Genomic DNA, 13122 nt, shown 5'->3' with positions numbered 1-13122 from the left:
ATGAATGAGGAAAGAAGAAAAATGCTAATTTCCTTACCCACTACTTTGGCCTATTACATCATATTATATCACATGTTCCTTTTATACATTTACATGTTCAGGATTTACAATGGTTACATTCTATTCTTTCACCGTAACTTTACACACATTTGGTTTAGCTCTATATTTACATGGATTCAAGGTTCTGCCTCAGTCCTGTGACACTAAACCTTCCCCTTTCCTGAGACTTACTTAATTTTGCTCCATTTTACGGTTAACTGGGTTCTGATGTCCACTCTTTTCTTTTTTTTTTTTTTTTTTGTCTTTTGTCTTTTTGTTGTTGTTGTTGCTATTTCTTGGGCCGCTCCCACGGCATATGGAGGTTCCCAGGCTAGGGGTTGAATCGGAGCTGTAGCTACCGGCCTACGCCAGAGCCACAGCAACGCGGGATCCGAGCCGCGTCTGCGACCTACACCACAGCTCACGGCAACGCCGGATCGTTAGCCCACTGAGCAAGGGCAGGGACCGAACCCGCAACCTCATGGTTCCTAGTCGGATTCGTTAACCACTGTGCCACGACGGGAACTCCCACTCTTTTCTCTAACTGAATATCCCAGCCAAGAAATCCGAGATCAGCCTGCTCTTTTCCCCCTTCTAGGAAATTTGCTTTTTCCGCCTAAAGGCCTAGGAATTCTTATATTGTGTTTAAATTTCAATAACTAGACTTAACGATGTTTTTAAATTGATTATTCTATTATCAGGTTCCCCTCCCCCAAATCTCTTCACCTGCAGAGTCAGATCATATTTTATACCAGTGGAGTCACTGCTGCATTTGCTCTGTTCCCTGCTTCAGGGAACACCATTACCCTGACTGGCTGTTGGCTCTCTTTGTAGCTGACATCTTCCTTCTACTTAATTTCATTTGTTAGGGGGTCTTTTTATTATTATTGTCTTTTTAGGGCTGCACACACAGAATATGGAAGTTCCCAGGTCAAGCCTCGAATCCATGCTACAGCTGCCAGGCTATACCACAGCCAGAGCAAAGCAAGATCCAAGCCTCAACCTACACCAGAGCTCATGGCAATGTCCCTGTGAGGCCAGGGATTGAACATGCATCCTCATGGCTACTAGTTAGATTTGTTTCCACTGAGCCACGAAGGGAACTCCTGGTTGGGGGTTTTAAAGCCAGAAATCACTAAATATGTTTTTAACAACATCTGTTCTAAAAAACATCTGTTATGATTTTCATTTCTAGGATGGTATTTTAATCACCTTTTCTTCATGACTCATATATTTAATCTTCTTTTGCCTATGTTTCTCTGATCTCTTATATTTCATTTTTAAATTGCTTCAAAAAGACTTTTTTTTTTTTTTCCTGCTTTTTAGGGCCACACCTGCAGCATATGGAAATTCCCAGGCTAGGGGTCAAATTGTAGCTACAGCTGCTAGTTTGCCTGACAGCCACAGCAACACAGAATCCAAGCCGCTTCTGCGACCTTAACCAAGGCTCACAAGCAACACCAGATCCCCGACCCAATGAGCAGAGACCAGGGATCGAAACTGAATCCTCATGAATACTAGCTTGATTCATTTCTACTGCACCTCAATGGGAACACTGACATATTTTTTTTAGTTTCTTTGGGAATGGAGATAAATACATACCTGATATTCTTTGGATTCTTTGGTTTGCTGAAATAATCCTTAATAGTATTATTCTTTATCTGCCATTTTTTTCCCTTATTTTTTGCCTTTTTTAGGGCCACACCCAAAGCATATGGAAGTTCCCAGGCTAAAGGTCAAATCCAAGCTACAGCTGCCAGCCTACACCACAGCCACAGCAAATCAGAATCCAAACCACGTCTGGGACCTACACCACAGCTCTCAGCGATGCCAGATCCTCAACCCATTGAGCCAGGCCAGGGATCCAATCTGCGTCCTCATGGACACTAGTTGGATTTGTTTCCACTGCACCACAACGGGAACTCCCTCTCCATCAGCCTTTTGATTGTTGAGTTTCTTTCCTCCTTTTGGTTTTAATTTGCTTTGGATGTTGGTATGCTGAAGTCTCCGTGAAAACACAAACTAGACTCTGAAATTAATGTAGTTCTCTCCCTGGCTTGGAGAACCCTAGGCAGCTACAGGCTTCAGACTGGTCTGATCCCTCCCAGCAGTTTTTAGCCACATTCACCTTATTCCGTGACCTCTTGAGTGACGTCAAGTAAAGATCATGATAGAGACTCTGAATCTTTTGTTGGTTATTTGCATTTATTGGTAGCCCCTTGTTTGAATCTGATCAACCACTGCAGAGCGGGTTGTCCTGAACCATTTTCTCATCTCTCTGCCTCACCTCAATAGGAATTCTACCGGGGAAACATAAACACGTCTTACCCAGTAACTTGCTTCCGTCTCTTTGACCATCCTCACTTCCCTACAATGCAGAACAACCCCCTCTCCCCGGGGGTGCATTTCTCTTGTGTCCCACCCACATCTTCAGTACTTGCTCTGAGAAAAAGAGCAGCACCTGGGCCCTTTACAGCCCTCACTGAGAGAAATCTGAATCCTAATTGGAAGCCAGAAGGTGTGTTTCAGTTCTCTATAGCCTCCTTTGACTCGGTCCTGATACACCATACCTGGCAGATAATGTGATTTGAGATTTTAGCTATCTCCTAATTTCATTGCAGATGGATTTTTTCTCTCCAAATTTCATCCTTTTAAACTTCATCCCTTTTGCAGGTTTCATGGAAGGGCATAAAGAATATATAACTTTACACAACCATTCTTTAGCTGGAACAGTATTTTTATTTTTATTTTTTTTGTCTTTCTGCCATTTCTAGGGCCGCTCCTGCGGCATATGCAGGTTCCCAGGCTAGGGGTCAAATGAGAGCTGTAGCCACCGGCCTACACCAGAGCCACAGCAACGTGGGATCAGAGCTGCATCTGCGACCTACACCGCAGCTCGTGGCAACACCAGGTCCTTAACCCACTGAGCAAGGCCAGGGATTGAACCTGCAACCTCATCGTTCCTAGTCGGATTCGTTAACCACTGCACCACAACAGGAACTCCTGGAACTTTTTTTTTTTTTTTTAATAGGCTCCCTGGATTGTGAGCATTTTGCTTCACTTAGTTTCATTCAAAAACATTTAATGAGTATTTATTAGATGCAGAACAGTATGTACAAGACTGCTTAAGATACATAAACGAGTAAGGCTCCAGACCTACTTCCAAAGAACAGAGAGTATACCAGGGGTAAAATGAGAAATCTGTAACAGCAGTAAGATGCTGAAAGGGGTCAGCAAATGTTCACCATTACAATGACGGTGATAATGATGCTCAAAGGCACCGTGGAGCATGTGATCACACCCTGTGAAGGGACCATAAAAGTTAAAAGGAAAGAGGAGTTCCCATCAGAAAAAAAAAATTAGAAAAAAAAAAATTAAAAGGAAGGAGCTCCCGTCATGGCTCAGTGGTTAATGAATCCGACTAGGAGCCATGAGGTTGCGGGTTCGATCCCTGGCTTTGCTCAGTGGGTGAAGTATCCTGTTGTCGTGAGCTTCAGTGCAGGTCGCAGATGTGGCTTGGATCCCGTGTTGCTGTGGCTGTGGCATAGGCCGGCAGCTACAGCTCTGATTAGACCCTTAGCCTGGGAAGCTCCATATTCCTCGTCGCGGGTACAGCCTTAGAAAAGACAAAAAGACCAAAACAAATTAAAAAATAAAAAAAGGTAAAAGGAAAGAGAAGAAAGGATGGGCCACATTCATCATAAGTAACATGAGGTAGGGTGGTATGATGGCAAGACAACCAGCTTTACAATACAAACACGGGCTCACCTCTCAGATTGTACAATTACTTTATGCCTCCGTGAAATCACTCCTCTCTGACCGTCAGTTTCTTCTGTGGCAAAATACTAAGTACTTTCAATCTATTGTAAGAATCAAATGGAATAATGCATGTCAAGGTCCCGACACAGTGCCTAGCTCATAGGAGGTGTTTATTTTCTTTCTGAATTAACTCTATTGGTTCAACACACTTCATCTTTTGCCACAGCTCTTCTGTCCTATTAACTACTTAATACAAAGGAAGTTTTTTTTTTTAAGATGAGTGTTTTACCTCTTTATTAATTACATCTGTTATATAACCGTGTAACTCAACTACACCTCTGTTCTATTAACCTTATCTCTAAAAAAAATCAAACACGACAATCACAAAAGTGCTCCTCAAACTGTCAAGTAATCCTGGCATAAGGAAATGGTATTATCATAATGCACACCTTCTCCCATATTCTGTTCTTTAAAAAGAAATCTCAACGCCTGCTTTGAATGGGAGACACCTATAATATCTGAACTGGGTTTCCCTGGGTGTGTATTTAAACAGCTTCTCTACCGATTCAAGGCCATCTCTCTGAGAATATTTAGTGTCTGCTTGAGGCTGGTTTAGGACCTTGCCAGTGTTTTTCACAGAGGTGCGATATTACACACATAAAAAGAAAATAGGTCAGAATCTCCTGTAGTTGTGCTGCCTGGTTCCTCAGCTAAAGGTCATTTTTAATCCTCCTGCTGCTCCCAGAACGCTGTGTGCAGCGGTTTGAAAAAAAAAAAAAAATTCCAGGAAGAAAATGGCTCCTATAAAGACAAGCAGGAAACAAATTTTTCTCGGGAGCAAAGGACCCCAAATATTTCACAATTTCGTTCAAAACACTGCAAAGATGAGTTCTAGGGAAAGCTCATGGCAGTCTTTTCCCAATATTTGAATTCTGAGACCACATCCCTGGCTAGAACCATGGCTGGGACTTTAACCATTATGCCTCTGGGCACAGGCATGGACATGGAGGGAGGCCACGGGCCAGTGTCACCACACATGAGTGCAGAGAATGGCATTCGCGTGGCTGGAGAGCCTCCGAATGGGACCAGAGTGAGACTGTACCACTTCTCAGAATCACAGGAACCAAAAAGAAGTCTGAGAATGCCCAGGGCCCAGATGACAGTGAGGCTGACCTGGAAAGCCGGCCCCTTGCCCCCATGACATTCCCACTGCACCTGAGGAGCTACCACTGCTCCCAGATCCCCACCTTCAGCCAAGCAGGCCCATCTCCCAGAGATGGAGGTGATGGTGCCTCCATCACCAGCAAGAGGTAGTGTCATTCAGAAATGCAGTTGCTGGAGTTCCTGACGTGGTGCAGTGGCTAACGAATCTGACCAGGAACCATGAGGTTGTGGGTTCGATCCCTGGCCTTGCTCAGTGGGTTAAGGATCTGGCGTTGCCGTGAGCTGTGGTGTAGGTCGCAGATGCGACTCGGATCCCACGTTGCTGTGGCTCTGAGAGCCACAGCAGCACCAGCTCCAATTCGACCCCTAGCCTGCGAATGTCCATGTGCCATGGGAGCAGCCCTAGAAAAGACAAAAAGACAAAGAAAAAAAAAAAAAGAAAGAAAAGAAATGCAGTCGTTTTCAGAAGTACACTTGTTCTCTAAATAATGATGGCACTTCTACCTTTCCTAAACCTACCATACAACTTGAATTCCTCTTCTTTTCATAGCAATTCCCTCACCCAGTTTCGACCCAACCTTTACCAAAGCATGGGCTGCTCCCTCAGAGATCTGTTTGGAAATCCTGTGTGTGTGACTCAGGAACAAATAAGTGAGTAATAAACATGAGCATGTGGACATCATCCCTTTGATTAACTATCCTTTATTTTCTACAGGTGATGCTTCTTTATTCAGGTAGTAGCTAATAACATGTACAAAGAGAAGCTTACAGATATCCATATATACACAGAGACATATATTATATATGTCTGTATATAAAATTTGACTGAAGCCAATATAATTTACTGTGGAAGGCGTACTTTTTTTTTTTTTTGCTTTTTAGGGCTGTACCCGCAGCACATGGAGGCTCCCAGGCTAGGGTTGCTGATCAGAGCTACAGCTACCAACCTACACCATAGCCACACAGAATCTGAGCTGCGTCTGCAACCTACACCACCGCTCACGGCAACACCAGATCGTTAACACACTGAGTGAGGCCAGGGATCAAACCTGCATCCTATGGTTCCTAGTCAGATTTGTTTCTGCTGCGCCACAATGGGAACTCCGAAAGGAGTGCATATTAAAAGAGAAATATCATAGCGGAGTTCCCGTCGTGGCACAGTGGTTAACGAATCCGACTAGGAACCATGAGGTTGCGGGTTTGGTCCCTGCCCTTGCTCAGTGGGTTAAGGATCTGGCGTTGCCGTGAGCTGTGGTGTAGGTCGCAGATGCGACTCGGATCCCACGTTGCTGTGGCTCTGGCGTAGGCCGGTGGCTACAGCTCTGATTCAACCCCTAGCCTGGGAATCTCCATATGCCGCGGGAGTGGCCCAAGAAATAGCAACAACAACAACAACAAAAAAAAGACAAAAGACAAAAAAAAAAAAAAAAAAAAGAAAGAAATATCATAGCAACATCTCCTTAAAAAAATGAGGCCAGAATTAAAACCTATGTCACTGAAAGGTTAAAGCATCTTACTTCTAAGATATGTAAAATCCCTTTGCTTCCCTGAGCATACATTCTATACAAATATTGCCTAACCATGGACATCAGTACATTCTTTGCTTCCTTTAAGCTCCTAAAACAAAACAAGTTTCCCCAAATCAAAACAGTAGGTTTTGTTTTGTTTCTACTCATGTGTGTGTGTGTGGAGGTGGTGATTGCAAATATGTTCACTATGAAATGGGAAAAAAGAAAAAAAATCCTCGTTTGGCCCACACTCTGTGACTGCCCCAGACGTGGGAGCTGCAGCTGAAATTACATGAAGAATAGTTATCAAACACATCTAAAAAAGAAGTCATAAAGTCACATAGATACTTAATACATTAAATGTGATCTACTGGTAGGTTTGGTAAGTATTATATTTTCAAAGTGGTGATGAATATTAATGGTTTCAAGGTATTGACATCAATGGTTGGTGACAAAGTCACAAGTAACTACTGTGGTTTGTTACCTATCTTCAGAATTGAGAGAAATGTCAAATTTCAGTTACAGGTCGTTACAGGTTAGTGAAAATAAATGAATGAGTCTTTACCCCATCCAAATATATAGATCCCAGGAATTCCATCCAAGAGCCCCTAGGATGTCTGTGGACACAAGATGAGTGCCCCCACCAGAGTGGCTTCTGTGCTTCTGGCCCAAAGAACAGTCACATGGACTAAGACAAAGAGCATTACTTGTATCTTCTTGGTGTGTCTACATATAAAACACAACTTTCTCTGCTCCTTCCAAAGGGCATACTTCTGTTTCATGGCAAGTAGTAAAGGTAAAATTCATTTGGGAACTAGAGGCGAGGTATACATGTTTTGTGATTTTGTTAAGGTGACCAGATAGCCTTACAGCAGGTAGTCGATGTTTTAGAGAACTTGTCAAAATCAACTTTCAGAGTCATTGTGAAGTGAGGTTTTCCAAGGCCCTTAAGGAAGCCAGGAAGGCTAGTACAAAAGTGGACTCACAGCACAATAAAGGTAAGCAACCAAAGGCCCACATGAAGATGAGATGTGAGAGTGGGAGCAGGAAGAGGCCAGGGACACTCGGGCTTAGGAATCAGAATAAGCCCAGGCTACTATTCTTCAATATAAATGACTTTCTTAGTGTCTAAAGTATCCTGTTTGATACTTTTAAGAGCATCCTTCTGAAAAGCAGTCCACAGGCCCCACCAGACTTCCAAAGGGGCTACAGCTTAAATTCAGATGGAGACTCTCTGTACTAGGGTCTCACAGAAGAACTTAAATCACTGGTTTATAAAATACATCAATCACAACTGAAACATGGCAGATGATAAAGACCAATATTTAAGGAATTTGGTTTAGGCATGGCCTTCCAACAGGTGTTCAACCTTCCTGGGTCAAGAAACCTCAATGAAAGGCTGGAGAGAAAGAGAACCTATTGTCAGCAAGCTTTTTGAACTGCAAGGCAAGCCATTGCATAACTATAGGCTTCATTCATTGGTTGGCCTCCTTTATTCAGCTTGCTGAGGTTATGATATTCCTGTCTTCAAGGATGATTATAGGTTACCAGGCCTACAGGTTCAAAACTGCCCTCTGCTGCTATTTGTAAATTCCTCTCTTTATTCTTTGCCTATTGAGTTCCCTAGGTCTTTGCCCTAGAAGTTCCAGCTTATTACTCTGACTTATGGTTTCACTTGGAATTTTACAACCCAAAGACAGTTCTTTGTCTTCAAGAGACATTGACTCCATAGTGTCAGATCCTACTGGACTGGAGATGATGCCCCTTTTAATTTCAGCTGATTCATATTCTCAATGGCTGACTCAGAGTCTTGACTCAATGATGACGACATCACTTTAAATTTATGAAATTTGAAGAGAACCATGGACAGAAATAGAAGAGAAAAACATGTAAAACGAGTGCTAGGAATAAAAGAAATACCAAACGAATGACGACCAGTGTTCCTTTGTCTTGGAATAAAATAGAAACTTTACTAATAATAACACATCATTTGCATCTGAGTGGGGCCTTTAGAGTCATTATTTTGTTCAGTGTCCAGAACTCTGTAAACAGTTACAAAACCTGAAGCTCAGAAAACCTAAAGGACCAGCCCCAGACCCCAGACTAGAAAGTGGGCACCAGCCAGGGCAGGGAGCTCAGCTTTTCCCTTGAGGCACGGGCTTCTCCTCACAACAGAAAATCAGAAGCGCCCAGAGCCCGGGAGGGTGCAGATCTAGGAAGACTAAGTAAACAAACAAGAACTGTGTGCTGATTGAAAACTAAATGACACGGGGAGTGGGAAGGACTGTAAACACAGGCACAAATCCCAGGTTTTCTTGAGAGAGCGAGTTCCTAGTGTTTATAACACTCACTGAAGATAGAAAAGGACATAAAAGCATTCTTGGCCACTCTGAGCAAAAGAAAGAAATGATAATGGAACATAGGATCCAGCAGAAGAAACCAGAGGTCAAAAATAATTGAGAATCTAAGTTACATTTCCATGTTTAACAAGCTTATCGCTGATCTATTCACAGGTTGGTATATGTATATATATAGAGAGAGAGAGAGAGAAAGAGGGCAACATTCCATTCCATTACCCATTAGGCTGTATGACCCACCACGCAAATAATAGTGTCTTGAAGTTTTAAAAGTGAATTTCCTGTATAGTTTTCTGAATAATATCCAACAAAAAATGCTATCTGACATTCCTTGGTTTTATTCAACAATAAATGAATAACTTCAGCTTTGGGTTATTTTTGTCTTGTTTTCTTTGTGAGTGATCTCTTTCCTAGCTACAGGGAAATCTTAATGCTCCTAAAAAGAAAAGGGGAGAAAGAGAAAAAAAAAAAAAGGATGGAGGGCCCCTGGCAGGTTTCTAAGCATTGTGCTTACAAGCGGTTGCTACACAAGTTGCCAGATCCTGATTTGAATCTCAGGGGCCAGAGCTGTGTGTGTTCCACAAAAGGCCCTTTGAAACTCTTTTCCCTTCCTGGTCTGACAAAGCCCTAGATAAGTGGCCTTTGAGGGACGGACGCATCGCTTTGGCCTGGCCTCTGCTCCCCCGTGAAGGACTGTGAGCCATGCTCATCCGTCTGGGATCTGCTGCCTACATCCTTCATTATATTTAGCTCTTTGGTTATTTTCCTAATGAGCTGTTTGCCTCCAGCCTTCCAGCCAGAAAATGAATGTGTGCAAATCAACACTAAGTACCCGGTGCATGGGACCTAGAAGGAACTGCTCTAGACAACCTGAAACCCACCCACTCTAGAGCTTACACTGGGTCTGTCTCTTTATTCTGTCTGTCCCGTGGCTGGACAGGAGCGCTGCCCTCCAGCTAAAGCTGTCCCTAGCCTTGCACATACATTCTCTCAAATGACCACCTCCCCTGCCCCCCCTCACTAAGTGTACCAAGGGAACAGGCCAACCAAGCTTAGGACAGCAGCAACTCTGAGAGAAAGGAGAAATTACAAGCATTTGAATCAATTAGGTAGTTACCATGAGAGACATTTGTGTTGTTGCCCTGAGTAATCTTTATTTTGAATTATAGATGGTGATAGAAAATGAATCTTTTATTTTTGATCTGTGGGGAGTCTATAGGTCATCATCAGACCCCTGCTTTCTTTTTTTTGCTTTTTTTTAGGGCAACACCTATGACATATGGAAGTTGTTGAATCAGAGCTGCAGCAGCTTTTTTTTTTTTTCCCCGCTTTCTAGGGCCACACCAATGGAACATGGAGATTCCCAGGCTAGGGGTCCAATCAGAGCTACAGCTGCCGGTCTACACCACAGCCACAGCAACATCAGATCCAAGCCACACCTAAGACCTACACCACAGCTCACAGCCACGCCAGCTCCTTAACCCACTGAGTGAGGCCAGGGATCAAACCCGCATCCTCATGGATACTAGTTGGATTCCTTACTGCATGACACAAACTCCCAGGCCCTGCTTTCTAACATCTGACAGACTGGTTTTTGCTCCTTTCACTCCCCAGTTAATCTTCCACCCAGAGTGGATGTGACTCAGGGAGTGCCATCCTGCTCAAAATCTGACACATGCTGAACCTCAATCTGCCTTACTATGAATGCTTTAGCTCCTCTGGTTCCACCCATCCCAATTACCTAAAGAAATTGTAGAAATTCAGTACCTTCATTCTTTAAAGCCAATTGATACAATTATAAATGTAATAAAATTCATTGAGTTAAAAAAAAAAAGCCAATTGATGTTTTGGTGGTGGATTGGAGTCTATTTTCACAGAGCTGATGAACACCAAAAAATGTAAGGTTGCCTCTTCACACAGGTAAATACTGCATGACTCCTATCTCCCAGGTCTCCTGAAGATTCATGTGCATATTTTAATTAGGTCCCATAAGACCCACTACATAAAATGGACATTAATATTTTTAATTTTGAGACCCAGGAGATGCAATGTTAACCAAGACTTCCTTAAACGTTGAAAAGTAGTGTGCACACCAAGGTGGAAAAGCCCATCGCCTCTGTGTCCACGACAATGAACTTGGAGGGACAGCAACTGCTGTTGAGGGGTTTTAAGCTCAAGGCAACACCAAAGGGTAAAAAATCCTAGAGAACATTTGGGGTTGATTTAGCAGCTAGTAGACATTACCAAATACTGTGTGAATGCTTGATTTTAAAAAGCTCTAATGTAGTGATATATAAATTTGCACAAAAAATAAACCAGGTAGAGAGTGCACATCTTTCAGAGGACTCACAATAGCACTTCTTAAAAAAACACTACATTGCCCAGAGTATTTAAAATGTAGTGTAGGATTTACCTATACTTTTTTATTTAACATCTACACACCACTATATATAAAACAGATAACCAACAAGGACCTACTGTATAGCACAGGGAATTATACTCAATATTTTGTAATAACCCATAAGGGAAAACCATCTGAAAAATAAGTATATATGTATAATTGAATCATTTTGCTGTGCACCTGAAACTAATGCAACATTGTAAATGAACCACACTTCAATTTTAAAAATGCTAAATAAATATATATAGTATAGGTTTTAATTTTTTTTTGTCTTTTTTTTGCATTTTCTTGAGCCGCTCCTGTGGCATATGGAGGTTCCCAGGCTAGGAGTAGAATAGGAGCTGTAGCCACCTGCCTACACCAGAGCCACAGCAATTCGGGATCCGAGCCGCATCTGCGACCTACACCGCAGCTCATGGTAACGCCAGATCCTTAACCCACTGAGGGAGGCCAGGGATTGAACCCTCAACTTGATGGTTCCCAGTCAGATTCGTTAACCACTGCGCCACGACGAGAACTCTTAGGTTTAAAATTTTGAGAAGAGTTTTATTTTGAAAAAATAAAACTATACATGGAAGATCTAATGATCTGATCTGCAGTGAGAATTTTTAAATTATATTTGCTGAGCTCACACAATTGGACCATCCCCTGGCCCCCAATACCCCATCTATACCTATTCTTTCCCTGGGATCTTTATGTTGGAGCAGAAACGAAGGGACGGAAGTTGCAATGTCTCCTTGGTATTACATGCCTGCTACTTTGCCTCCTGCCCTAACAGGAAGGAATCATGAGCCTGGGATTTGGTAAACATGAGGTTCTTGCTCAAGCCTCTAGGGAAGGTAAACCCAAGCCCTGGCAGTGGTGAAAACGCCTCCCCATTTCCAAAACCGGACAGTCAGGCCCAGTTTGAACCACAGGATCCAGTGGCACCAAAGTAAGCCTGGGTGGCCACACCAAAGCAAACCACCAAGCAACTGGGGGACATTTCCCCTGCAAGTTTTGGATGGAAATGTGAGTGGGAGGAACAGCTATGACAGCCCCCACCTCCAAGTCCCGTTGCCTTAGGGCCTCCAGGATAAATTGCTCCACCTCTGTGGTCTGGGATTGGCTTGTCAGGACAAAGAGTTTGTTCAGCCTCACACATGAATGAAGAGCATATGGCGAAGCGAGCCTCACTGACCACTGTTTCCCCAAGAGATTTTCTCCCACGCCCCACACGGAAAGCCCTCCACAGAAAAAATCAATCTTCTGGCCTTTAAATCTGCCTTCTGTCCTCGTCAGAGGTTGCCAAGTGCGAAGCATCACAGGCGCTCCTATCGCAGAGCAAACAGGGCCCGGATTGGCCTGGAGGAGAGAGCTGCTCTTTAAAAGCTTTTAAATGCTGTTATATTTTTAAAACCACTTACTCAAGAGGTGAGTTATTTTCTACTCCTCCTTCCCCAGAAGCACAGCCATTAAGGTTACCTGGAAACCTGTCCAGGAAGCATGTGGCAAATAGCAACCATGCAATAGAAATATCCGGATCTGTCATCTAATAGGAGATGGTATCAGCAAGGTCATAGATGGGTAGAGGAGGAAGAGGAAACTGAATCAGTTTGTGCGCCCTGGCCATGTGGGGAGACTGTGTATTTGGAAAGGGGGCTTTGTTCTTAGCTTGGCTGGGAGGGCACCCAGTTGGTTGAAGCTGGAAATGAGAGAGATTTGAGATCAGATGCTACTCATACTTAAGACTGCCCCATGGAAGGAAGGGCCACAAGGAGAATAAAAAGGCTTCTAAAATACGGCACAAATGAACCTATCCACACAACAGAAACAGACTCACAGACATAGAGAACAGACTTGTGGTTGCCAAGGGGCAGGGGGGAGGGAGTGGGATGGAATGGTAGCTTGGGGT

Source organism: Sus scrofa, chromosome 2 (assembly GCF_000003025.6).
Source record: "Sus scrofa isolate TJ Tabasco breed Duroc chromosome 2, Sscrofa11.1, whole genome shotgun sequence".
NCBI lineage: Eukaryota > Metazoa > Chordata > Mammalia > Artiodactyla > Suidae > Sus > Sus scrofa.
Note: the sequence above shows the minus strand (reverse complement) of the source record.